Genomic DNA, 26,964 nt, shown 5'->3' with positions numbered 1-26,964 from the left:
TAACACACAACTCTCCACAAGTCCCAAATAGAACCACAATTACCCAGTACACTACATATAGGCAATAATGTCACCCTATAGGCCCTTTGTTCCAAATACACATACAGTACCACACTACTGGCGTATACATAACCCTACATTCCCAACCTCTCACACAGAATTAACTCTGCCATCTTGCAGAATACAGGATCATACAAACACAACATACCTACACATTCAACATCCACCAGCCCCATAAAAGAGTCACAGACTTGCCCTCTACACATCCAAATTTTCATAGACAGCTCCTGAAAATGCACACCCACAAACACCCCATAACCATACAACATGCCCTGAATACACAAATGATCAGCCTACATTCCCCAAATATACAAAATAAACAGACTGGACACCCAAAGTAATATACACCATTACTTTTCCTGACATTGCCCTTATGCATATGCAGATAATCCTTCCAAATCCACCATGAGACACACACAAATCCCCAAAATCATGGGTGAAAAAAACACATGTAAACATATTCCCCAAACACCAAATTACAAACACCTAACCACCAACTCCTTGAGTATGCCTGCGTCACATCTCAACACCCTCCAAATACAACACTCACTCTTACACACTTTCACAAAAACACAGGCATGACCTCCCTTCAAACACAAATATCCACGGACAAAACCAACCCACACATTTGACTACCTATCAGATTCCCACCAACCAATTAAATATGTACAGACCCCATCTATGCTTGCAAATCAATCATGATTTGACACCAGACTACAAATACATGTTTATTACCACATTCAGCAAAGTTGCTCGCATCACTGACAAAAGAATGCAGTTTGAACATAAGTGTTGACTGATGTTTTTTTGATAAGAAGGAAGACACTAGTGAAACGATGGGTGTGTTCCTTCCATCTTCACTCATTTTCCAATCACCTGAGCTACACCTTCGAAACCAGATGAGGGTTTTCAACTCGCAAGAACTTCCCTCTAGCTTTTGTACTCTTCACAACGCGCAGACTAGAACGGCACCTGTTTAATAGCTCGCACACGCTATTTACCCCCCACTGTAGGCCCCGCAATCACTGAACCCTTCGTGCAGCCGGCTCCCCAGTGGTGCCAATAATCCTGGGGTAAACATCTCAAGGGAATCGAGCTCTATGGGGGCGTGAATCCACATTGTGGGGAGTCTCCTTCCAGGGACAAGGGCACAAATAACCCACAGGGTGAACAACAGCGCAGAGCGGTGACACCTGAGGGGTGAAAAGTCCCCGTACCCCTTACCTCAGGATTCCTGTAATTGACTCTAGAGGCCGCCATGACAGGCCCCTCCCCCGCCGGACAGCCATTGGGGCCCCACCCTCCGCGCTCGCGCATGCGCTCCTGTCTTCCGGAGCAAACTGCCCCAACAGACGCCGGGAGCCATTGCAGGACGGCGGTCCGCGTGCCCGAGAGCCCCGCCCCAGTGGGCGTGCACAGGCGTGCGCGGGCGTGCAGGCGCGGGGTGCGCGGGCCTAGGAGGTCTCTGCAGGAGAGGACAGAAATGGACAGAGGGTCGGGCAAGCTGCGGAACTTCTCTGGTGACGCTCCTCGCTGGGAACCTTCGTGACGGTCTCTTCTTAAAACCAGCTCTTGTGAAATGTGCACTCGTGAAACCCATGCACTTAGCTACAAAGAGTTCTGGAGAGCTCCGCTGTACAAGTACTTTCATGCCCTTTGGACTGCAGTTCCTTGGTTCTTGTTAATGCCTTTCAAAAAACAGTAGGTCCTTTTCCCTAGCACACCTGAAGTTTCCGTTAAAGAACAATGCTAGCAAAGAATTTCAGACCTGGGAAACACTCTTATGATACTGTCTCCTGACTCCGTTCCTAGAGTTTTTCCAACGCATTTACTCTACTGGAATATTTTTTCTCAGTGTTCACAGGTGTTTCCTTTGTACGGTTTTGGGGTTTTTTAAAAAATAATTTTGAGAAAGAGTTGACAATCTGGGCCAATTTCAACAGGTAGTATGGGAACAATTTGACTTTCCCTCCCTCCTTTTTTATAATATCTTGCAGAATTTCAGTTGACAATAAAACAAGAACAACAACAGCAACAAAAATAGTAGCGGGATCAACTTACTGACCTGACTTTGTAATACTTCCCAAAGAAACTTCAATCATCAGATCCGCTTTCTGGTCAAATGCAAGATTAGAGCATTTCTCACTCAACAGGATGCCTCTGAAGACCCCTCACCTGTAACAGCACTAAGCGCCTCCAGGTGCAGACTTGAAAACTCCACAAGACACAAACATGGTATCTCTTCATTTCTTTAATGTTTCGTGATTGAGTGGAAATGAACTGTCTTCTAAGTTTTGTGATGCATGTCCAGAGATGTTTTTTCTCAGTAGTCAATGCCCGCCCCCAAATTCTGTGCAGGAATAGTCAGAGATCATGATCCAAAGGACTTTTAGATACTCCCTTCTGTGACTGGTCTTCCCAAATTAGATTTGGTCTAATTTGATTATCTCTGTCTGTGGGGTGTAGGATTTTGAAGTATTACAAAAGTGATTGCAGAATTGGGACTGGCTAATTTTTGCACGGTGCAATTTTTGTATCAGTGACCTTGAGAAGAGTCCTTCAAATACTGTATCAGAATTATGAGTGAGAATCTTGTAAATAATTGGTTGAATGACTGAACAAAGGGAGGAAACAACAAGGAAGCCTGCCTTTCTCGAGTGCCTGGGTACAATATTTTGCCTCACCATTCCTCTAGTATGAAGTTACTGGTTGCAAATCATTTAAGTTTTCCTTCATTATAAAAGCTCCAGGGCTTCCCTGGTGGCGCAGTGGTTGAGAGTCCGCCTGCCGATGCAGGGGACACGGGTTCGTGCCCCGGTCTGGGAAGATCCCCCATGCCGCGGAGCAGCTGGGCCCGTGAGCCATGGCCGCTGAGCCTGCGCGTCCGGAGCCTGTGCTCCGCAACGGGAGAGGCCACAACAGTGAGAGGCCCGCGTACCGCCAAAAAAAAAAACCAAAACAAAAAACAAAAAACCTAGGTTGATGGATAAAGACGTGAAAGGAAGGGACTGTCATGTTCAACCTCGGTGCCGTGAATCAAAACAACAGTTTATAAACTGCCTAAAGAGGCACACGCCAATTGTGTTGCCACTGTGGGAGGTGGAAGGAACTTCCGGTTCTTGCCTACCTGCCAGATCCCTCGTGGAATGTCCCCCCAGAGCACGCCACCCCGACCCACGTGCCCTCTGCCCCTCCCCCACCGCAGAACGGTTCAGCCCGCATCTTCCTGTTTACTTTCAAACGTGTCCCTCGTTGACTTGGATCCCGAGCGTTTGCTGAAGCAGGTCGCTCTCTGGCTCCTGGTCTTGACTTTGCTCATTGAGGCTTCCAGGCAGCAGTAGTCCGTGCCCAAGCCTGCAGGATGGCTTCAATAGGAGGTAAGCCTATAGGCTGGGGGTGTGTTCTCAGAGACCCTGCCATCCTCACATCCTTCGGGTTCACACGTTACACTTAACTGTGGGCACATAGTTGGACTGAAGTAGAGGGAGAAGAGAGCACTGGACGCACAAAGGACATTTCACCTGGGGAGACTGGGGAGCCTGAAGAAACCTGAGACTGCCCTGGGGAGGAGGGGTCGTTGGAGGTGGATCAAGAGGAATTGCCCTGGCTATGGAGAAAGGATGGCAGCAGACAGTTTGATTCTTTCTAGAAGGGAGACAAGCCACTTTGAAACGTGTGTGTAAGGATGTGTGTGATGTCCTGGTGGTGACACAGGGAGGGTCATGAGGAAAGCCTAGAGCTGTATTGTGTTCCTGAGGCACCTGAAGCTTGCCTCACCATATCTTTCAAAGGGATTTAAACAGGAGCATACCGTATCTCAGGGGGCCGTGGGGAGAGATGGTCTTGGTGAGAAAACTATTCAATGGGGCTGTGTGTGGCCACAGCTGCAGTGAAGTGTCCTCTCCGAGAGCTAGGCAGGGGGTTACTCTAACTGCCGCAGCCCACACCTCGTCCACTCCTCCCAGCCCAGAGCTCACTTCTCAGTTCAGGTAACTGTTGCCTTGGATTCAACAGGGGATGGGCAACCGTTACGTGTAACTTCAGGCAACAGAGGGCTCAGGTTCTGAGTTGCTCTGAATTGTTCTTCCTTTTGTGGAATGGCAGTACTTCAGACCTACTTCATCTTGTCCAGTATCTCATGGTGGACCCTCAGGCTGCCTTGAGAGGAAGAGTTTGTTCCTATTTCATGTCACTCCTTCATGGACAGGGAACAGATGTGGAGTGGGGTTGGTTCGGGTGGAATGTCTATGAAGTCTGCTTCCTCTTTTAAAGGGGGAAGGAATGTAGCCCAGGATCAGGAAGATGATCTTCTGTGTTACTGTTAAACGTCTTATGACATCTGTTCTGGTTCGTTAGGTGCACCGTGGTGTGTACCTTGTTCTCCTGAACGGGGATGTGTTTCAGACAACTTGATCGCCATGGCATCTGGCTTATGCCTGCATCTCAGATTGTCTCTCCGTTATTGGGAGCTGGAAGGGAAAGGACCACAGGCGGTCTGTACTCCCACGACCAATGTAACATGACAATTCCCTAGCCCTTGTTTAATCCTCTGCAGCCATCACTGGCTGTGAAATGACAGAATCTAAGGGACACGCGCCTACTTCTGAGACCACCCCAAGCCCCTAGGAACAGAACTCCTGACTGATGACAGTGACTCTGGGCACTGGGGAGGGGGTGGCAGGACCTGGCCCATGTTACGTATCTGCTGTGAGTTGCTCTGAGATGCAGGTGCTTTCTGGGCCAGTGTCATGGGTTTGTATCAGGATTCCATTAGAGATATTTTCCAGCATTTTGTTTTGTGAGGCTAGGAAAGAAAGAGGGGATTTATACTGAGCATCAGGAAAAGGAGGACTGAGGAGGAGGTGGGGCCCTAATATTTTACACAGTGCCTGTCCACAAAGGGCCTTTGGGGGCCTAGAACTTACCTTGCAGAAGGCCCCTACCTGCTAGTATGCCGGCTGAGGGGCATTTCTCACAGAGCGGATGTCCACACAGCTCCAGGTCTTGGGAGACAGCCTGTGAGGCTTAGGTGCCAGGGTGTGCCTTAGGGAGGCTCTCCAAGTGAGTGCTTGCTGAGGCAATTTCTTCTCGGCAGGCAGGGGTCAGGGAGCTTGGTGGATGGGCGTGGGGTCACCAGTGGAATAATTCTCAACTGGAGGTCAGGGCATGAAAATCACTTGAAGACATTTGCCCGCTGCAGTTTCCCCTGTCCAAGTGTCTCTCATCTGTGATTTACACTCTGATGCCGCAGAAAGCCTCAGTCCCACTTGCCCATTCTCCTCCTCCATTCACTCCTTTCCTTTGCCTCAACAGCATCTGCAGTGCTGGGAACGGATGTCACCATGAACCCCGGTGCCTCCTTGTCTACTTTCATGGCAGTGTCCTTTCCTCCACCCATTCCTGGCGCCCAGCACCGGCCACCCTGGGAGCAGCACCTGCCACCTCTCATCGCCCCCGCATTCCCTCCTGGCAGCAGCCTGCGGCTGCCAGCTTTCCCCAGGATGCCTTTGGTGGCTAACGGTGGCTGTGGCCCCAGTGCCCCTGGGGCTTGCAACTTCACTGTACAAGTCAGGTCACAAGGGAGGCCAGTGCAGGCCCCCCAGACTCAGACCTTTATCGTTCCTCAGGGCCCCCTCAACTTGAGCACTCCAGGGGCCCTCAGAGTGAGTGCTGCATGTCCTGCACCCATATTCTTAGCCACCCCTGCGATGGAGACCATTGTGACTGCTCCAGCTGTTGGAGTTACTCAGGCTGGCAGGGGAGGCTGGACCCCAGGCTTTCCTCCTCAAGCTCCACCACCAGCTGCCCAGATGGCCCCTAACCTTCGCCCAGTGAACTCTGGGCCATGGCCACATGGCACTTCCAGGGAGGGCAGCCTGGACACCAACCAGCCCTACGCCTCGCAGGAGGACTGCTCTAACCACCAGAGCGTGTACAGTAACTTCCGACGTTGGCAGCGCCTCAAGCCACTGGCCCGGAGACACCTTCCCCAGAGTCCTGATGCAGAAGCTCTTTCCTGCTTTCTCATGTGAGTGAACGCTCAGGGGGTCGTGAGCTTATCGGAGCTCTTACATAAAGAGGAACTGGGGATGGACTCGCAGCTTAGGTTTCTAGGGATCCTGGAAGCAAGGTGTGAGGGCGATGTCCATGCCATGGGAAGGCACATTGTCGGCCATACGGGCGAGCCTGCCAGTCCCTGACATCATGACTGACATGTGCCTTATCTCGACTGACCCCACCCCCCTGTGAGTCTAGCCAGCTTGCTCTTCCATGATTCTCAATGTAATATGGCCTGAAGACTTGCAGTCAGAGAGGGTCGTGGTGTAAGTTGAGGAGCCAAGGAGTGGATGCCACACTCTCCTGTGCTGACGTCTCCTTTCATACAGGACTTGAGTGTACGTGGCCGGGGGAGGTCACTTCGGAGGAGGGGGAGGAGGGCGGGGCCCAGGTATGTTCTTCATGCACGCCTGGACTTCGTTGTTGTGGAGAATTCCAGTAAGAACTGGGTGATGGTAGAGCTCTCCTAAGGGCGTGGGCTCTCTCCCGCTAGAGTTGTGAGCCTGGCAGGCATTTCCATCCTAAACCTGCGGTCCCTCGTAAAAAGGGGACAATCACACTTCACTCAGAGGACCGTGCAGAAGACTCCTTGGGCTAATCTATGAAGTGTGAGCAGATTGCCTGGCACATGCCACGCCTCACTGATGATGGTGATTTTTATTATGAAAAGGCAGCCTTGAAGAGGAAAAGAGCTCCCCAAGGCAGAGTGTCCCAGCTCTAGCCTGGGAGTGGATGGTCATCCTCGAGGGAGTGTGAGGCGGTGACGGCAGTAGCCGGGAAGGCTTGTCTCTGCCACATCCCAGACACCTGCCTCTCACCCTCCTGTGGCTCAGTCATGCTGTGTTGAGCGACGTGTGGTCCACATTGGCGGGTGGGGTCAGGCAGGTGGGGACTGGGCTGGGCACAGAGACTGACCCCGAGTGCTTACAGCCCAGCGCTTCGATCCCTGGCCCGCCTGAAGCCCACCATGACACTGGAGGAGGGACTGTGCAGGGCCGTGCAGGAATGGCAGCACATTAGCAACTCTGCCCGGATGATCTACTACGAGATGGCGCAAAAGTGAGTCAGCGTCCTGGGCCCAGGGGCTGCGTGGAGGGTGAGGCGAGTGGGTGAGGGCAGGGTCTGGCCGTGGGGGTGCTCATCAGAGAGGACAAAGGAGAAGGGCTGTCGCTCGGAACAGGGACCCCGCAGCCCAGAGGCCCTACAGTCCTCCAGAAACCCCTCCCTCACCTTGAGAGTTTGGGTCTTCTGTCCTTCCTCCACCAGGAGCTCTGCCCTCCCCTGAGTTTGACCTACCCTTGCCCTGACATGAAGGTCTCAGGACGGGGCAGGGTGAAGCTGTGAGTCCAGTAGGGGTCCAACTCCGGCCATATGGGCTGGGCCGGGGAAAGAGCTCCACCCGCCAGCCTGCTGCTTCCTTAATGGTGGCTGACGGCGGCCACTGACATAGATTTGGGACCCCCTCTCCTCATGAAAAGTGGCCTGAGTGGGTACCCTGGCATCCCTGAAGGGGCTGGGGAAGCCAGCTGTCGTCAGCCCAAAGGTCTCTGGCCCTTCCAGTGTTTGCTCCACGGTAATCCCCTTGGTTTAAGAAACAAAACCAAACAAACAAGCGCCTCTCAGAGGAAAGGAAGGCCTGTCCTCTAAGCTCAGCATCCACATCGTCCAGCTTGTCCTGAGCCCTGTCTCCAGGTCTATGTTCCAGGACTCTCAGTCCCAACCCAGGGTCCTGGATTCGGGCAAGGACCCCTGTGGGGAACACATGCCTGTTCCAGCCTCTGGCTGTCAGCCCTTCATGTGGTTCTGGATGGGTACGGGGGGGCATGAGGAGGGTACCCCCTGGGTCAGCCATGTGTCCCGGTGACCTGGTTCAGTGCAGCGACCTGGGTCTATGCTGTTGAATGCTCTCCAGTGCTGGTGAGGCAGGAAGGGTCCCAGGTCTTGTATCAGTTCCAGGAGCAGCTCTCTGCTGTGGACAGCACCTCGCAGGGCCTTGACAGCGCCAAGGCACATCCTCTCCCAATCCCTCATTCTTGGCTGCCTTTGTTGGGCTCCAGAACCCAGGCCATTTTCTCAGGCTGGCCTGTGCCTCCGTCACCCCCCAGGTTCATGCAATTTGAGGCAGAGGAGGAGATGCAGATTCAGCAGTTGCAGTGGATGCAGTGCGCGCAGGGCCTGCCTCCTCCAGCCCCACCGAAGCTGGATCCTCGGGGGCCCCCAGCCCCGAAAGTGGGCCTTCAGCCAGCCACCCAGGTTCCCACTGGAGTTGAACGCACAGGTAACAGGGGCCTAGGGTTGGCCACTGTTCCCATGTGGATCATTTTCCTTCAAGACAGGGGCACTGGTCTTTCAAGCAAAACAGCCACCGAGGCGGGGGGTGCGGGGGTGGGGTCTCAGATGCCCTTTGTCACTACGGGGTATTGACTTGGTCAATTTTGTAACTTCTCTCACACCTCCCTGTCAAAGGACTGCACACCAAGTCTGCCTAAGAAGTGGGCTTGATGGGGACACCCCTGGAAAATTGGAGGTTCCCCACTTCCTCACATGTGACTCTCTTAGATGCCCCCCTTACCTCCCCCCTCCAACTGTGCATGAGGTTTCAGGTGGCCCTGAACCCCCACACCCACATCAATGTCCCCCAACAATGCCCTCACCAGCGTGCGCTCGGTGGTCAGGAGGTGGACCGGGAGCCCCTCACCTTCCTTCCCTTCCTCCTGCTCTGCCTCAGCCTGTGCTCCCAGGATGTCCGGCCCCAGCGCCCAGCCCTCCCGCCCGAAGCCACACAGGTCCCAGCGACCCCCGGAGCCCAAGGCACCCGAGGAGATCCCACCTGAGGCTGTGAGGGAGTATATGGACATCATGGAGGCGCTGGTGGGGCCCGTCCACTCAGCCACAGGCGACTCAGATGGAGAATGGGGAGAGGACGGAAATGAGCTGCAGCAGGAAGAGGACGGCACCTACTCGGACCCGGATCTCTTAAGCTACATTGACAAGCTGTGTTCCCAGGAGGACTTTGTCACCAAAGTAGGCTAGGCCTGGAGACTGGGGTCTACAAGATGCCAGGGCATGGAACACTCAGCACCCAAGATCTGGGTTCTGCTCAGGCCGTTGGGACTTAAGCTCAGCTCCTTGTTCCTGAGCCTGGTGTTAGGGGAGGTTTACGCAGATGTTTGTGTGTATATGTTTGTGTCTATCTGTGTGTATGCCTTTGTGTCTGTGTTTGTGCCTCTGTATATGTGCTCTTTTGTGTGTGACTGTGTATGTGCATGTTTGCGTGTGTGTGTGTGTGTGTGTGTGTGTGTGTGTGTGTGTGCTGACCATCCCTGCCTTGTGGAGGAGAGTGGGGTGGGTCTCTGCTTTTCACTTTCCCTCCTGGTCTTCTTGCCTCACAGGCCACTCCTGGCCAAGGATGCTCACAGCCTCTTCTTTCTGTTCTAGGTGGAGGCAGTCATTCACCCTGGATTCCTGGCATATTTGCTTTCCCCAGACCCACAGCTGGATCTCTTGGCCCTAGAGAAGGAGCTGGAGCAGGAGGAAGGGCTCACCCCGGAAGAAGTGAGTCAGGGGAGGGAGAGGGACACTCAGGGAGCCAGGGGACCCCATGGGAGGGGGGCCCCAGGTGATCCAGGGGACAGGGGAACCCAGATGACCCAGGGGAGCCAGAGGAGGGAGGGATCCCCGGTAGAACAGGGGACACAAGGGACACCCAGGAAGACCAGGGCACAGAGGGACCCCAGTGAACAGGGGAGAGGTAGGGCCCCAGAACAGGAGGGCCACATAGCACTGTCCATCCCTCCCCTGCCTGGGACGCCTGGCATGGGGAAGGGCCCGTTCTGGGGTGGGTGCAGTGCAGGGTGAAAGGAAGGAGAGGATGGGGATCCGGGAGGGGTGGGAAAGACACAAAGCTGGGAATAAGGTGCAGGAGGATGGCAGGACTGCCACAGTGTCTGTATTTGGATTCGAGTCCTGGGGTCGCCCGTCCCCTCCTCCCCCCCAGGGCCATTGTCCCACTGCCCAGTGCTCCTCCTCTCACACGTGTGTGTGGAGCCGTCACTGTCCTCCTCCCTCCTACCAGCTGGTGCAGAAACGACTCCTGGCCTTGAAAGAGGACGACGGTGTGCGGGCAGCCCCGAGTCACAGTGCACCCGGAATGCGCTCAAGTCCTTCTGAGTCTGACGCCGGCCAAGGTGCCCACAGGCACGACCAAGACCCCCATCTAGGGGTCAGTGATGAAGCCTGCCCACCAGAGATTGATTCTGAGGCTCTTCATAGGCTCATCGAAACAGACACTGACCTTTGTAGGCCCAAAGTCTTTGTTCCCTGTCGAGGACATCAGGAGGTCTCTCCATTCCGGGCCGGACGGCCCTCCCCTCCCCAGGATCAAAGGCGCACTGGCCCTCTACTGGGACCCAGGGATGCATCTCTTCTCAGAGAGGCCTCTCCTGTTCGGGAGGCCCGAGGGCCCAGGGACGGGTCCAGTGAGGACGAGGAGGAGCTCTCCAGCCTGGCCTTCCTCTCTGGCTCTCTGCAGAGCCTGCTGCCTTTCTGGCTGTCCCAGAGTCCTGTGCGTGCCTCAGGCCTGGCCTCCCCTGGAGGTTGGGGGGCCCAGAGTGCTCCTTAGGCCCCCTCCTCTCAGAGAAGAGGCCTCAGCCCAGCTCCACCAGCCGCTCCCAAGTCGAGGAAGTGGGCTCTGTGTGGACACCCAGCCGCTGCTGAGAAGCTGCCCATCCCCGGGGCTGGCCTCGGCGTCTCTGGGAGGCCAGCCTTGGCTCTGGGGCTGGCTCGCCCCTCACAGCCCAGAAAGAGAAAACGTGACCCGTTTGTCACAGAGAAGCGTGGGTGGAGGAAGAAGAAGCACTGCAGCCAGTAGGGAACAGCTGGGCCAGCCCTCCAGGGGAGCCTAGGGCTCTTCCTCCTCCCAGTGCTGATCCTGGATGATGTGGGGGGAAGGGAGGGTGGGCAGGACCACCAGGGTGGGGAGGGGGAGCGGGATTGTGGGGGGTTAGGGAGGTGGGGGAGGTGGGTGTGGCCAGGTGTGGGTGGGAGGGGGACCTTTGGAGTGATGTATGTAAATTGTGAACAAAGATCGTTTTCGTGGGAAATGCTCTCAGGCCACTGTCATCTTGTTGGTGTTGAGCTGCTCCACAGAGAGCGATCCTGAGAGGAAGGAAGGATGAGGGAGGTCACAGGAGCTCTGGATCTACAGGTGGCCACACCTTTCCTCCACATAGACAAGGACTCCTCAGGCTGCTCCTGGGAACGCACAGCTCTCACTTGCCCCAGGGATCCCCTCATCATGCCCTTCTCTAACGCCTGCTTGGCTAGGGCCCTTCTGGGGCACCTGTACCATCTGCTGCATCCCTGAACCTTCTGGGGAGGCAGAGCTGCTTTTGTGCCTTTCCGCCCTCTGGACACTCACCAGTTTCTAGGATGGAGCCTGGAGACAGCCCTTGTCATTATGGAGCTTCTCTCTGCTTCCCTGAAGTGGCCAGGCGACGGCGCTGGGATGACCCTCCGCTCATCCAGGGTTTCCTGTGTGGGTGGCCTGACCAGAGAGGAAAAGTCTTGGCCACGGGGACAGGACTGTCTGCCTCATCGTAGCGGGAGCATCCTCTAGTCCCACTGGGATTATTGCAATGTGGAGAGTGGTGGAGGCCGCTACCTCTTAATCTTAATGAGGGTGCTACAAGGGGAATGGGTGTGGGGAGATTCATGGGGCACCCGTTAAAGGTGTGTATAAGGGAAAGGACAGTTGGGCCCCTTTGTGGAAGTTGTGGGATTTCTGTGCAGCAGCATCTCGTTCAACTGAGGGAGGAGGACCCATGTGGCTGTGGCTGTGGGGACTGGCGTTCGGGGCCTCCGGGTCTGCAAAGACACCCCAGAACTACTGTCCCTTCCCTTTCCACCCATGGCTGGACGTGTGTGTGTATCGGTATCAACACTGGTTTGTATCCCCATAGAAAACAGATCCTCCTAACAAACTATGACCACGTTTCACAAGAACAGCTTGCTCACAGGGGCAGCAGGGGGTGGGAGAGGTGTCTGTGGCCCCAGATCTGAGTGGGAGCTGGGATCCATGCTGAGGAGTGTGGAGGCCTCAGTCACCGTCCTGTGGGTGCCGGCAGAGACTTCGAATCATCAGAGCAGGGGAACTGGCCCCCTCATTAGAGTGAGACGAGCAAACAATGAGGGGCAGGGAGTAGACCCCTGCTGTCTCCCAGAAGTGCCTCCCTTCCCAGTCTGCTTAGCCTCTGTCACAGCCTGTGCTGGCCCACCTCTGAAGCCCCTTCCTCCTAAAGCACTGAGATGCTCTGATCTTTTATGGACCTGCCCTGGGCCTCACCCCCCCTTCCCTGCTGGCCAAAGGCTCTTCTCCTGCTTCTGAGTTCTGATTCCTTCCCCAGGACCCAGGCAGGTGTTAGGACAACAGAGACTCCCTGAACATGACCCCTACACCACCAGCATGCAATACTGGGGCCGCAGGCTTTCACAGGTGGCCTGACTCTCTGCTGGACCCTGCAAAGAGCTTGGAGAAGAAAGGGGCTCATGTCTCTCCACCTCCACAGAATCTGTAGGTCAGCCTCACAGGTCCTTCTCTGTCCAGGTGGGCAGCACATATGTGCTCCCAGCCCTCCTTGACCCTTTGTGAAAGAAAGTTTTTGCAGCTTAGTAGTCTGATATTAGTCAAGGTGTCTCAGGGCTTGTTCCTTTTGAAGCCCTACAGGAGAATCTGTTTCCTTTCCCTTTCTGTCTTCTAGAAGCTGCCTGCATTCCTTGGAATTAGTCCCTTCTTCCATCTTCAAAGTGCATCACTTTAATCTCTGCTTCCCTCATCACATAGTCTCTCCAACTCTGACTCTTCCTGTGGCCCTCCTATACAGCTCTTTGTGTTTATATATAGCCCACCCAAAAAATTTATGATCATCTCTTCATCTCAAGATTTTTTACTTAGTCACAGCTGCAAAGTCCATTTTTCCATACAAGGTAACGTTCACATATCGTTATAGGAGGGGTTAAACACGGACGTTTTTGAGGAACCATAATTTACCCTACAAGAAGAAATCCACAAGAATACCTACCATCAGAATCCACATGAATAACAGACTATGACCAAGTGGAATTGATTCCAGGGACGCAAGCCTTGTTCAATGGTAAACACTCATCAATGTAATCTACCAGATTGAGTCTAAAGAAGAAACACGTACTGTCACAAGTGTTAACACAGAACAGGCACTGAACGAGAGTCAACGCCCCTTCATATTAAAAGTGCTCAGGAAACTAGGATTAGAAGGGCACTACCTCAACCTAATAAAGAACATCTACAAAAAACCTACTTCTAACATCACATGAAATGGTGAAAGAATGAATGCTTTTCCCTGAGTTCAAAAACAAGGTTAGAATGTCCACTCTTATCTTAGTTTTCAACTTAGCACTTTAGATTCTAGTTAGTGTAGTACAGCAAGAAAAGGAAAAAAAGAGGCATACATATTAGAAAAGAAGAAATATAACTGTCATTCTTTACAGATGACATAATTGTCTACATAGAGAATTCCAAGGAATGTATAAGTAGACTCATAATAAATTATAGTAACTTGCTTTAGCAGGATCTCAGAATATAAAATCAATACATAAACATTAATACACAACATTGATCATATTTCCATATACTAGTAACAAACTGAACGATTGAAAACCAAAATTTAAAACATATTAAATAGGTTCCAGTTCAAGATGGCAACAGACGAAGATCCTGAACCCACCTCCTCCCACAAACACACCAAATCTACAGCTACATATGGAAAAATTTCCTCTGAAGAAAACTAAAAGATGGTGGAGCAACCCCTTCACATCAGGAAAACCAGAGGGAAACCACATCAGAACAGGTAGGAAAGGCTGAGACACAATTTTGCCATAAACCCCATCCTTGGTGTGGAGACACACAATTAGGAAGGAACTCAAAACCTGGAGCTTCTTCCTGAGAGGTGAAGGGTTTGGACCCCACATTGGGCACTCCAAATTTTAAGGCTGGCACCTGAGAGATAGACGGCCAAAACATGTGACTTTGAAGACCAACAAGGCACATCCCATGAGACCCACAGGGCTGTGGTGAACTGAGGAACAGCTCTTAAAGGGCCTGTGCACAGACTCACCTGCCCGAGGGCCAAGTGCAGAAGCAGCCCTTTGAAAAGCACTCTGACTTTTTGTGAAAGAGATTCACTTCCCAATTTTCAAGCATTAATCTGAGAAACAGGGGCCTGCTGGAATACTCCCCAGGGACAGAGGCTGGCGGGTGCCATCTTCCTGCGCTCTCTCTGCCTTGATAAAACTGAAAGGTGCCATCTTTCTTCCCCTTTTTCCTTTCCTGCAGGTGACAACTTTGTGCTCCAGCCATCTGGCTCCTTCTTCCCTGCTCTTCCTCTGTCTTGCTATATATATATATTTTTTCCTTCTTCTTTTTCTTTTTTTCTTTTCCCTCTTTCCCTTTATTCAAATGGTGTCATCTTTGCACTCTTCCCACCGCCTCACTCCAGCCAGTAAGCATCATCTTCACACTTTCCTTCTGATGTGCTCCAGAGAGCCAGAATCTCCAAGACGGGAGATCCCGTTTTTGTGGCCTCCACTCAGGGGATGCTCCTTGATCACCTGGCTCTGGAGGCCAGCAGGGATTTCTTTTCTGGGTCCCATGGGACTGTAACAATTGAAGAGACAGTTCTTTGCAGGATACCACCCCAGGATGTACCATTACAAATTAGACTGAGACACAGCCCCAGCCTTTACATGAAAAAGGCCTATTTGCTAGTAGGGACAAGACTTAAGAGCAGGCTTCAGGTTCAGCACACATCTAGGGGCTACGGATGTGCTCTCAGGGAAGGTAGCCTGGGGGTACCATCTTTCCACCCTCACTCTGCCTTACTACAGTTCACTGGTATCTCCCAGAATGGAGCATGTACACTTATCTGAAGCGCTGTTTTCTTGTGACTGCTCCCCAGGGAACACCTTCAGCTTGCTTGCTTCTGGGGCCCAGCAGGGCTTACACTTGCAATCTCACAAGACTGAATATATTTGCATTCTTTAAAAGCTGTTACCAAATTTTCTGGCTTCCTATCAACCTGAATCTGGGTGCTGCCTGAGATCCTCCCCTTTGGGATGCTTATTTGTCTTGGCACACCCTCAACTGCTGGGATGGTGTGCCATGTCTATTAAAAATAAACTGCTTAGACAATCACAAAGGTTTGAAAGGCAACCAAGAGTAGACAGGGTTAAATGACAAGGTTCATCTGTCACACAGCTCTTCAAGACTGGGAGATGTGGCTATTTCACTTAATGCATAGAAACCAACACAGAGAGTCAAGCAAAATGAAGAAAGAGAGGACTATACTCCAAAAAAAGAACAAAATAAAACCTCAGGAAAAAATCTTAATGAAATGAACATAAGTAATTTACTTGATAAAGAGTTCCGAGTTATGGTCATAAAAATGCTCACTGAACTCAGAAGAAAATGGATGAAAACAGTGAGAACTTCAACGAAGAAACAGAAGATATAAGAAAGGTCCAAATAGAAGTCACAGAACTGGAGAATGCAATAACTGAACTTAGAAATATAGTAGATGAAGCACAAGAAAGAATAGGTGAACTCAAAGACAGGTCAGAGGAACTCATCCAATCAGAGAATAAGGAAGAAAAAAGAATGAAAATAATGAATATAGCTTAAGGGATTTATGGCACATCAAATGGAATAACATTCACCTTATAGGAACTCCAGAAGGAGAAGAGAAAAGGGGGCAGAAAACATTCATAGAAATAATATCTGAAAACTTTTCCTAACCTGGGGAAAGAAACAGACGTCCAGATACAGGAAGCCCAGAGAGCTCCAAAGCAGATCAACCTAAAGAGATCCATACCAAGAAATATCAAAATTAAAATGTCAACGTTAAAGATAACAAGGGAATCTTAAAATCACCAAGAGAAATACAACTTGTTATATAACCTGTTATATACAACTTGTTATACAACTTGTTATATAACGACATCAACCTAAAAAGCTTCTACACAGAAAAAATAAACAATCAACAAAATGAAAGGGCAAGCTACAGAATGGGAGAAAATATTTGCAAATCATGTATGTGATAAGGTGTTAATATCCAAAATATATAAGGAACTCATACAATGGCTATATATATAGATATATAGATATATAGATATAGATATAGATATAGATATAGATATAGATAGATTTTCAAACAATTCAATTAAAACTTGGGCAGAAGAACTGAATAAAATTTTTTCCAATGAAGACATCCAAATCACAAACAGGTTCATGAAAAGATGATCTACATCACTAATCACCAGGGAAATGCAAATCAAAACTACAACAAGATATCACCTCAAAGAGACTAAGAGGTAACAAATGTTGACAAGATGCAGAAAAGGAAACCCTTGTGCACTGTTGGTGGGCGTGTAAATTGGTACAGCCGCTATGGTAAACAATATAGAGTCTCCTCAAAAAATTAAAAAGAAAACTAGCATATATTAGCAATCCTGCTTTGGGTATATATATATCCAAAGAAAATGAAATCACTATTTCAAAGAGATATCTGCACTTGCACGTTCATTGCAGCATTATTCACAATTGCCAAGAAATGGAAACAACCAAAGTGTCCATACATGGATAAATGGATATAGAAGATGTGGTATGTACATAGATGGAATATTATTCAGCCATGAAAAAGAAGAAAATCCTGCCACTTGCAACATTTATGGATCCTTGGGGCATTATGATGAGTGAAATAAGTGAGAGAGAGAAAAATAAATACTGTATGATATAACTAAATTGTAGACTCTAAAACAGCCAAACCCAGAGAAACAGAGAATAGAATGGTTGTTGCCAGGGGTTGGGGTTGGGGGAAATGGGGAGATGTTGACCAAAGGGTAAAATATCCAGTTAGCAGATGAATTTCTGGGAATCTAATCTACAGCATGGTGATTGCAGTTAACAGAACTGTATTATATACTTTAAAGTTGCTAAGAGAGTAGATCTTAAATGTTCTCATGGAAAAAAAGAAATGGTATTTATGTGAGGTAATGGAGTTGTGTTAACTAGCTCCGCTGTGGTAATCATTTCACAACATGTAACATACCAACAAGTTGTACACCTTAAACTTACACAATGCCATATGTCAATTACATCTCAATAAAGTTAGAAAAAATACAGAAAACAGACTGTTGCACAACATTCAAGCAAAAATACTAGTTTGGGACTGCTTTTTCTTGAATGTAGTCGTTGTTCCTTCTTGAATCTGTTTTGTATCACATGATAGCAGACTCATACAGGCAGCTTACTTCTGATCAGGCGCAGCCAAAAAGAAGCAACTGATGGTATATGGGAGTTTAGGGATAAGCTACGAGATTTCTCCCTTTCTTCCTCTACTTTGTGAAGATTCTCCAGCAGCAACTGTGTAACTTCCACGGCTCCAACTCCAATGAGACAGAACTGGTATGGTCTGCCATTGATGATCATTTAACCTGGCCCTGGACTCCTTTACAACCCTCTCCTTAACTTTGCCTTTCCAGCATAGGGGTAAAAGTAAATTCCTGTTCCTACTAATCACTTCATTATCTAGGTGGCCCTTCTTTACTTCTCAGAAGTTTCATCACTGGTGTTCTTAATACCCTGTACTAAATTTATTTGCAAAGATTTGAAACAATTTCTATTTTATTTGTTATAGGCAAATACAGTATAATAAAATTTCCAAATATTAAAAAAATTAGAATAGACATGAAATCTCAAAATGGGGAAATATTAGCCACGTTTAGGAAGAAAATGTACTAATATTATTGGAGGAGAGAATTCAGGAATTGGAAGATAACAGTAATGAGTTTGGAAGGTATAAGACTGTGGAGAAGTTTGAACGGTGGGCTTCATGCCACAGGAAATAGGGAGTGAGTCAAAGTTCTATAAAGATTGTGCTCACTTCAGCAGCACATATACAAAGTTTTATAAGATTAATCTGAAAGTGGTAGGCAGTTTGGAGTATGTGATGGAGTGATGTCAAAGAAAAATTGCACCAGATGGTTAAACAGGCAAGGAGTACTTTACTCAAGATGATTCTGTAATAGGGGAGAGAGACTAAACTCCGTTCTGCTGAAACAAAAGGCACAGAAGTTTTTAGATGCCAGGATGAGCTGTAGGAAAAATAGTAGAGGATGCTGGGGAAGAGGTTGGTCAATATAATTAGACCATCTCTGTTTGCTTTGGCTCTTATCAAAGTTAGGCTCCTATACTCCCCACAGAGACTGGGAACTAGGGGCCGTACCTTTCTTGAAGGTTATATTTCAAAGAGCTGACTCCCAGGTCCTTGAGAAAGACACTTCTGGGTTGGAAAATTATCAAGTGACTAGGAGAAAATTTACATCTCAAAGGGGCAGAGAAAGAATTTACAATTTCAAGTCTCTTAAAGTAAATGTTTTCAGAAAAGGGAGGTTAAGGGCCTATGGTAAAGAAAAAACCTGTCTGAAGTTTAGCCAAACTGAGGGAAACATTAAGGCCATCTTGATCAGTAGTTAAAATTAACATTACCTTCAGGAAGGTTATTTTATAAAGGCATGATCTATAGGAGTAAAGAAAAGCAATGCTTTAGAAACTTTATCAGAAGAATCAAAAGTAATTGTCTGCTAGGTAGATACAGGTCAGGAATAATGAGAAAGGGCAGTTACAAGGTAAACTCAACTAATGTTCTCTGTGTTGTAGCTTTAATAAAGATGAAACACGTAGAAAAAAAATAATCCATTGGTACACGGTGAGAGCCAATTGGATGGATTGCCCAATTAGAAATACTTCTTTATTTTCTAGTCATTATCAGTCAAGGATTAACAAACCTACTTTTATTAGATATACTTCTGTCTAGGGATTGAGAAATAATTTTTTAAACCTAATCACTACTTTATTTCTGTGAGATTTTTAAAAATATACTTTGGGGAAAAGTAACGGAAGAGTGATATAGCACTAAAACATTGAAGTGAATGTCATAATAAGATCCTATCTCTCTCAATTTAAGGAGAAAAAAAGGAAGGGCAAAAGAAATGGGCAGAAAGTAAGTTGACCTACCAGTCATTGTGTCAAGTGTTTTCATATATTTATCTAATTTAATACTCACAAAACAATGAGACATAAGGAAGATATTTATCCCATTCCGTAGATGAAACTCTGTTTACAAAGTAATATATCAACCAATTGTAGAGCTGACCCTTGAGTTTAAGGCCTTACGTCTGTTGAAATGCAAGAGCCAAACCCTGCTAATACAAGGTGCTTAGAATAGGTAGACTTCAGTGAGCAGGAAAATTAGAGCATGCGTGAACTGATGACAAGTTCTGCTGATCTAGTAGCTTTGTGAGATTTGTCTAGATTCAAAGGCCCTTGCTCTCCTAAACCATCAAACTATCGGTGGTCTCCTTCTTAAACAACCAATATTTGCAGAGCTATTCAGACTTTGGGTCATGGTATTTTTTCAAGGATTAACTACTATCACTGGCTTTTCAAATTTTAACTTTAGAAAGTCCTTGCTTTTGTTGGAAGCAATGTTAAATTTTGATGCAGTTGTTTGCAGGGATGAAACTTGGTCGCCCTCTGGAGGCTATTCTCAGGTCTGACTACCATACCTTAATTTTGAGAAAGAAGTCAGGTCTTAACAATTTAACGACTCACTTTAAATGTGTGGAAATTATGTATATACATTATACTTTTTTAGAAGTTACAAAAACACTGAGTTCAAAATGCTCAAAATATTTTAAAATGCTGAATTAAACGTTTTATGGCATAGCATGTTTTGAATCCCTGTTCTCCCTTTGGAAATGGAGATGGTCATCATTCCCCTTTTATCATGCACTATCTATAATGGGACTAAAACCGTTATTTTTCCTCCCTTGTCATAGGAACCCATGGGCAATTAGTTCTATAAATTGAATGATAAAGCATATGACACAATACTATACACTCAGTTACTACCAAGATCTTTCATTTTAGGTTTAAATAAAAATTTCTAAATTTCCAATTAAAAAATTTTTTTCTTTCTCCCAGAGATAAAACATCGGAACTTACAAGAACCCTTAAAAACAGAATGGCTCAAAGGATAAAAATGTTTTGCTCCCTAATTCATTCTTTTTCAGTTTTCTTGTAGAAGGTGTATTATACCAGTTAGTGAAAATTATACAAGCAAAGTTCTTGCCACATACTGGTGACAGCTTTTCTACATAAAGTAAGCAGTTAAGGGGCTTCCCTGGTGGCGCAGTGGTTAAGAATCCACCTGCCAATGCAGGGGACACGGGTTCCAGCCCTGGTTCCGGAAGATCCCACATGCCGCGTAGCAACTAAGCCCATGCGCCACAACTACTGAGCCTGCAATCTAGAGTCCGTGTGCCACAACTATTGAGCCTGCGCTCTAGAGCCCATGCGCCACAACTACTGAAGCCTGCGCACCTAGAGCCCATGCTCCGCAACGAGAAGCCACCGCAATGAGAAGCCCGCACACTGCAACGAAGAGTAGCCCCCACTCTCCGCAACTAGAGAAAGCTCACGTGCAGCAACGAAGACCCAACACACAGCCAAAAATAATAAATAAAATTTTTTAAAAAAGTAAGCAGTTATGAGCTGCTATAAACCTACTGTTTCTTCCCTTGATTTAAATGAATTTAATTCTTTAAATAACTGAGCAGGTAGAGAATTTAGACTCAACCATTATTAGATATACCTTATACAGCCACAGTGGTATAAAAACCCTGTAACATGAAAGTGTTGTGGAGGTCCTTCTGGTCTTCTGAGACCGGGACACCCGTACCTTCATGTCCCATTTATAAATGTTCCTGTATAATGTTTGGGATGCTGAAATATTTCATGAGATAGATACACCATGCGTATTATATGCCTTCCCCATATCTCTCTCAACTACATCCCTCTAATGAGTTGGTGCAGCTCCAAGGCTCTATCCAGTAACAAGGTAGTGTCAGGCAGTGCTTGTTGTACTCACTGGCTTTTAATCCTCCAACTGCCTTGTAATCTCCTCCTTCACACCTGGATGCTTAGAAATGGCATATTTCCTGAGGAAGAGGTTTCTAGGGAGTCCTGTATACTTGCTTGACATGGGGACAGGAGGATGGAGGAACAGAAGGGAAGAAATTGGGAAGATGAACGGGGTTTTTTTATATAAATTTTTATGCCATAAAAACTATAGGTACCAAGCAAAGCAATCAGGGAAATTTATATTCATGCATTAATTTACCACTTACAATGATGAGTAGATAGAGAACATTAGATAGATTAAGGAAGTATCTAGGAGGTAAAATGGATAAGACTGATAATGGATAGGATAGGCTGATGTGAGAGCTTGAACTCAAGGATTATTGTTAGGTGCCTGGTTTATACAACTGGGTGAATGGTGTCACTACACGCTAAGACAAATGAAAATGAAGGAGGAGAGATTCGGCAGTTTAGGGAGACCATGAGTATTTAGCTTTATGTATATTTTTAATGAACAGATTTAGATGTTAAATAGGCAACTGGATTTACAGAATTCAGATTAGAGGTCTCAGGTACACAAATGTCCAAACTTTATGGAGTTGGTAACTGAAGCTGTGTGTTTCTGTGAAATCATATTACGAGTTCTAGAGTGAGAGGACATAATGGCCTAGAACCGAATTTTGAAGAATTTCAACATTTAATGTCTGAGGAGAAGGATATGTACCTGCAAAGAAGATAGAGAATGAACTGCCACAGAGATTAGAGGAAAACCAGAGGAGTTTTGGGCTCAAGGAAAATCAAGTCTCAAAGACAGAAGCAAATCCTACTTACAGGTCAAGTAACTAGGAGATAAAATTTTCACATCGCATCCATGGATTTGGAAATAACTTATGAAGTACCTTTTTTTTTAAATTTATTTATTTGGTTTCACCAGGTCTTATTTGCGGCAGGCGGGTTCCTTAGTTGTGGCATGCGAACTCTTAGTTGCAGCATGCATGTGGGATGATCTAGTTCCCTGACCAGGGATCGAACCTGTGTCCCCTGCATTGGGAGCACAGAGTCTTATCCACTTTACCACCAAGGAAGTCCCGATGAAGTACCTTTTTATTGGAGTAATTTGGGAGTGGGTTGAAGCATGAGAAGGAAGTAATAAAGTGAAGATATCAAATATAGATAAACATTTATAAACAGCTTTATGGAGGTACAACTGATGCACAAAAAATGGCACATGTTTAATGTATACTATTTGATGAGTTTGGACATATGCATAAACCCATGAGACAATTAACACAATCAAGGTCACAGACATATCTGTCCCCTCCAAAAGCTTCCTTGTGTCCCATTTTTTCTGTGTGTGGTAAGAACACTTAACACGAAATCGACCCTCTTAACTAATTTTAAGTGCTTAACACTATTGTTAACTACAGACACTCTTTGTACAGCAGATTTATCGAATTTATTCATCTTGTATAGCTGAAAATTCATACCTGTTGAACAACAGCTCCCCATTTCTCCCTTTCCCCAGCCCCTGGCAACCAACATTCTATTCTCTGCTTCCGTGAAGTCTGATTATTTTAGATACCTCATATAAATGGAATTATGCAGTATTTGTCCTTCTGTGACTGGCTTATTTACTCAGCGTATTGTCCTCCAGGCTCATCCCTGTTGCCACAATGGTAGAACCTCCCTCTTCTTTTAAAGTTGGAAATATTCCATTGTAAATATATACTACATTTTTTGAACCATGCATCTGTCGATGGACATTTTGGGAAAAGCTTCTTGACATTGATCTTGGCAACGATTTATTGGCTATGACACCAAAAGCACAGACCACAGAAGCAAAAATAGACAAGTAGATCTACATCAAAATAAAAAGCTCCTGCACAGCAAAGGAAACAACCAACAGAATGGAAAGGCAACTAATGGAATGGGAGAAAATATCTGCAAATCATGTATCTGGTAAGGGGTAAATATCCAAAATTTGTAAGGAATTCCCACAACTAAGTAGCAAAAAAACCAAATAACTCGATTAAGAAATGGGCAAAGGACTTGAATATACATTTTCCAAAGAACACATACGAACGGCCAAAACGTATATGAAAAGGTACTCAGCATCACTAAGCATCAGGGCAATGCAAATCAAAATCACAAAGAGATATCACCTCACACCTGTTAGGATGGTTAGTGTCAAAAATACAAAGGTAACAAGTACTGGGGAGAATATGGAGAAATTGGATCTCTTGTACACTGTTGGTGGGAATACAAAATGGTATATAGTCACTATGGAAAACAGTATGGAGGCTTCTCAAAAAATTAAAAATAGAACTATCATATGATTTAGCAATCCTACCTCTGAATGGATTTATGTATATATATATATATATATATATATATATGTATATATATGCATGTGTGTGTGTATATATATATGTATAAGAGAACTGAAATCAGGATCTCAAAATTGCACTCTCATGTTCACTGAAGCATTATTCACAATTGCCAAGATATAGAAAAACATTTTCAAGAATTATTTTAAAAACTGTGCCTTTGAAGAAGAGATAGTGTGGTAATTAGAAACAGAAGTCAGGTGGAGAAAGGTGAGTTTGGTTTTGCTTTTCTTTTTTGCTTTACTCTTCTTTATTATTTTTCCCAATTTGGAAGATTTTAGAATGTTTAAAAAAGATAGTGGAAAAGATCCAGATTAGAGAAGGTATTGAACAAAATAAGGATCCTTAGAGAGTGGAAGGTGACACAATCCAAATCACGAGTAAGGGAATTGGGTTCAGTAGGAATACAGCTTCTGTTCTGTTAAATTACCAAAGGAGACAAAGATGGGAGCAGATGTAGTAATTCTATTATATTAATTAAGAGGAAAGTTCTCCTAATGTCTTTTCTTTTCTTTTCTGTGAATTAAAAGAGATTATCTCCTGCTATTATAGCAAATGGTGGGGACATGGCCATTTAAGAACAGTGCAATAGCTGAATCACTTTGTTATACAGCAGAAACTAACACAACATTGTAAAGCAATTACACTCCAATAAAGATGTTTTAAAAAAAAGAATAGTGCAGAGAGAGAGAACGCACTGTAGAGAGTGGGAAATGATGGGTCCAGATTAATGTAGCAGAATTAAAGGGCAATATTAAAGGATCTTTTAGGTTAGTGATCATGAATTTATAAAGGAAACAATCTAAACTATTATACACTTTACTTGGGAAGACTTTGAAAGCTGGAGATCAAGAAAAGAGAAAGCAATGGTTTGGGTTGGTCCAGCATAATTAAAAGACACTGGAACGGGGTAGGGACAAACACACTATTAGATAATGGACATTGGAATGTAAGAGAGTAAGGAGAGATACAAAGGCAGTATCAGGAGAAAGCAAGGGAGTAAACAGACCTGCTTCAAAGTACTATCATAGTGGTGGGGTATTTGAACAAGTGAACTGGAATGTGAGAAGTTATTGAAAAGGGATGGCATATTTGTGTTAATAATTTTTAAAGACTATTTCTCTTTTTCCAGCTCTGATTTTTATTTTAGAGGACTGACTCCTGAAATCTCGGTTTCCCAGGATTCACTGACAACTAGCTTCCAATTAATTTTGAGTAAAGGAAGGACTGGTGAGAGTTTGGAAGAAGGGGATAGGGGAGAACCCAGAATGACCTCTTTCTTTGAGTTGTACATACAACTGAGGCTTCGTCTCCCTCATGCGTCCAATTCCTCCTGCTCAAGGGCTTCTCCCTCCATGTTCCCAGCACCCACCAGCAGTCTCTACATTCATTACAGTTCTGCTTAGGGGATTCAGTCTTTCCAAACTCTAGGTTGCCTTCCTATTTCATTTGACTCCAGCTTTTATAACTTTTGAAACAAGCTCCTTTTATTAAAAACTACTTTCTAAACTTCCTGAAGCAGATTTCCTGTCCTGCATGAGTAATCCCAGGAAAAAGATGCTCAAGATGGGACTCTGGAATAAGGTTTTGAGCTTGAATGTACTAGTGACTCCATTGCCAATGAAAAGACAAGTGCTTCTTTCGAGTAGTGGAAGCAATACAGAAATTACCAGCAATAAATTACCAGCAATATTTGCTTTGAACATATTGCCAATTGAAGACAATACTTTTACATGTCAAGTGGCAGCTGATTTTGTCTATTATGGCAGTAATAAATAAATATTCGTGTGGGTCAAAGCTGCCTTAATGAGGACATTTGTGCATTCTCACAAGGTAAATTTTCCTTACCTGTCATTTTGATGACTGATAATACTACTGTAAATGTACTTGGTTTTCTGAAGCTCAGAGGGTATTAATATGTTGGAGCACTATGTAAACTTAAAGAAGTCATAAACAGCATTTATTACTTTGGTATATCAAAAAAAAATAATGTCAAGATCATTCAAATCACACATTAAATTTGAGGTTTCTATTAGACATCTAAGTGAAGAGGTCCTGGAGGCAGTCAAATATGCATGCACATCTGGGATTCAGGGGAGAGTCCAGGATGCCCAAATGGGAGTGGTCAGCATATGAATGAGACTGAATGAGATCACGACGTGTAAATACAGAGAAGGAGCCTGAGAACTGAACCCTGGGGGCTTGTAAATTTCAGGGGCGGGGGGTGGGGGATGAGGAAGAACCAGCAGGGTGATGGAGAAGGAGAAGCCATTTGGGGAGCAGGAAAGCTGATATCTTCTCCCATTTACTGATCAATCCATCTCAGGAAAGGCAGGTTTACAAAGGGCTTAAGACTGAGGGTATTGGACTCAGTTGGATCTGGATTCAAATCTCCATCACAGTAAGTACAAAATGAGTTTACACTTCATATATGCCACTGGAACTAGTATAGGACCTGGAGGGTATTTGTTCAGTAGTCACTGATTGCGCATTACTGTACACTGGGCATATATTGAGTGGCAAGGGAGTTTATGAGAAAGAATAAAACAGAGGCCCTGGCCTCAGGGAGCTCAGAGTCCTGAGGCAAGGAGGAGTCCTAGAAGCCGATGATTGTCCATGACATCACAACATGATAAATTCCTGAATGAAAGTAAGAGCCATGCACCGAGAGAACAGAGGTTGAGTGATTAATCCAGCCTGCGATGGCCAGACTTAAATGTGATGGGTTTTTTTTTTTTCTCATTCACCTTTTACATGCCACTTTGCCCATAAGATTTATGACTTTTCTGAGCACCACCAGTTAACCTACATGACAGTTTATGAGAATGCTTTTCTTTAGGAGGAAAGAAGTGGGGGAAAAAATCCTCAGGATATAGACTACGGTCCTACATTTAAAAAAATGAAGTTAAGAATTACCATCTTGAATGAAAGTGAATCTATAATTGCCTCTTAGCTCACATTGACAGCAGCTGCTATGTTCTCCCACTTTTGACTGTTAGCAAATCACTCCCTGGTGTGGTTCTCCCATCACAGGCTTAACTGCCCAGCCTGTTACATCTGGTGTGGGAGGCTTCAGTGATCTTAATCTTTTTCCTTGGGCGCTGATTTACCTTGCATTTTGGGGGCAGCTTTTCTTATTCAGATAGTGAAGCCCCAAGAATGTCAGCCTTTCCCATATTGAACAACCATACATTTCTCATGAAGAAGATTTCTAGCATCTTCTGGTGGTTTTTATTTCTCCTTGTTTTCCTCTCTGTGCATTTATTCTGACTAGAAGTAAAAATTTTAGAAATAAAGTTTGCAGCTAAAGATGTCCTTCGTGAGTTTACCATAAATTCTTGCACTGAAAATTCCACAAAGGCAGATTGCAAAGCTGCTTGTAAGTCAGTGTTGAAGGCGGACTACCTTCATTCTGCAGACTTAGAACTCCTCCAGCTCTGCCTGAAGAGG

At 46.2% G+C, this 26,964-nt stretch overlaps 1 long non-coding RNA gene across 4 annotated transcripts in view; it reads right to left on the bottom strand.

The window, feature by feature from the left end:
• The window catches only part of LOC308610661, a 279,944-nt gene that overhangs the window by 147,762 nt on the left and 105,218 nt on the right, over positions 1-26,964 (bottom strand). For all 4 annotated transcript variants that reach the window (XR_014014600.1, XR_014014601.1, XR_014014602.1 and 1 more), the window contains one exon: positions 11,537-11,662. This is a non-coding gene — a long non-coding RNA (uncharacterized lncRNA). The remainder of the gene's footprint in view (positions 1-11,536; positions 11,663-26,964) is intronic.

Source organism: Mesoplodon bidens (genome assembly GCF_964165515.1).
Source record: "Mesoplodon bidens genome assembly, chromosome: 2".
Taxonomy (NCBI): Eukaryota; Metazoa; Chordata; class Mammalia; order Artiodactyla; family Ziphiidae; genus Mesoplodon; species Mesoplodon bidens.
Note: the sequence above shows the minus strand (reverse complement) of the source record. Positions and strands in the feature narration are given on the sequence as shown.